The following is an 825-nucleotide window of genomic DNA, read 5'->3' on the forward strand; positions in this document are numbered from 1 at the left end:
CAGAAAGTTACAATAATTGATCCAAATAACCAGCCGCCAGCATGACATCATTTACACGGAGGGGGCGTTTGGGGGCTGCCGCGAAGGAACGAGAACAAGGGACGTTTCCCGGCAGGAAAACACGTGGATGAGGCCAGGGAGTTTGGGGTTCCCGCTATGGGGTTTGCCCCACGGTGCACCAGAGGGGTCTGGCAAGGGGGGTGGCCAATCATGCACAGGCCGGGAGATGGACGAGATGAGCCGCTAGGACATTTCCACCTCACCCGTCTCTGAGAGCGGTGCACTCCGTCTCCTGAGGTCGTGCGTGTCGGCCATGCAGGGAGCTCCCGGGAGTGGTGGGCAGGGGGCCCGCGCCCCTGGCAGTCAGGGCTGGCCCCGATGCCCCAGGCTGGCGCTAGGGGGCGCTGTGCTGCAGGGGTCTCTCCCCTGGCAGGCCGGGCTGGCCCCGATGCCCCAGCCTGGCACTGGGGGGCGCTGTGCTGCTGGGAGCAGGGTGGGGGCTCACCCCTGGCAGTCAGGGCTGGTCCCGATGCCCCAGGCTGGCGCTAGGGGGCGCTGTGCTGCAGGGGTCTCTCCCCGGCAGGCCGGGCTGGTCCCAATACCCCAGGCTGGCACTAGGGGGCGCTGTGCTGCAGGGAGGCGAGGTGGGAGTCTCTCCCCTGGCAGTCAGGGCTGGCCCCGATGCCCCAGGCTGGCACTAGGGGGCGCTGTGCCATAGGGAGCAGGGTGGGAGCTCACCCCTGGCAGTCAGGGCTGGTCCCGATGCCCCAGGTTGGTGCTAGGGGGCGCTGTGCCGCAGGGAGCAGGGTGGGGGTCTCTCCCTTG

At 68.2% G+C, this 825-nt stretch overlaps 1 protein-coding gene across 1 annotated transcript in view; it reads right to left on the bottom strand.

Annotated features, from left to right (window-relative positions):
* LOC113409023 (guanylate-binding protein 2-like) overlaps positions 1 to 825 on the bottom strand; it is a gene marked incomplete at both ends in the record, with an annotated part of 5390 nt that overhangs the window by 4143 nt on the left and 422 nt on the right. The window lies entirely within an intron of this gene.

This window comes from Terrapene carolina, unplaced genomic scaffold (genome assembly GCF_002925995.2).
Source record: "Terrapene carolina triunguis isolate 2854851 unplaced genomic scaffold, T_m_triunguis-2.0 Scaffold28404, whole genome shotgun sequence".
NCBI lineage: Eukaryota > Metazoa > Chordata > Testudines > Emydidae > Terrapene > Terrapene triunguis.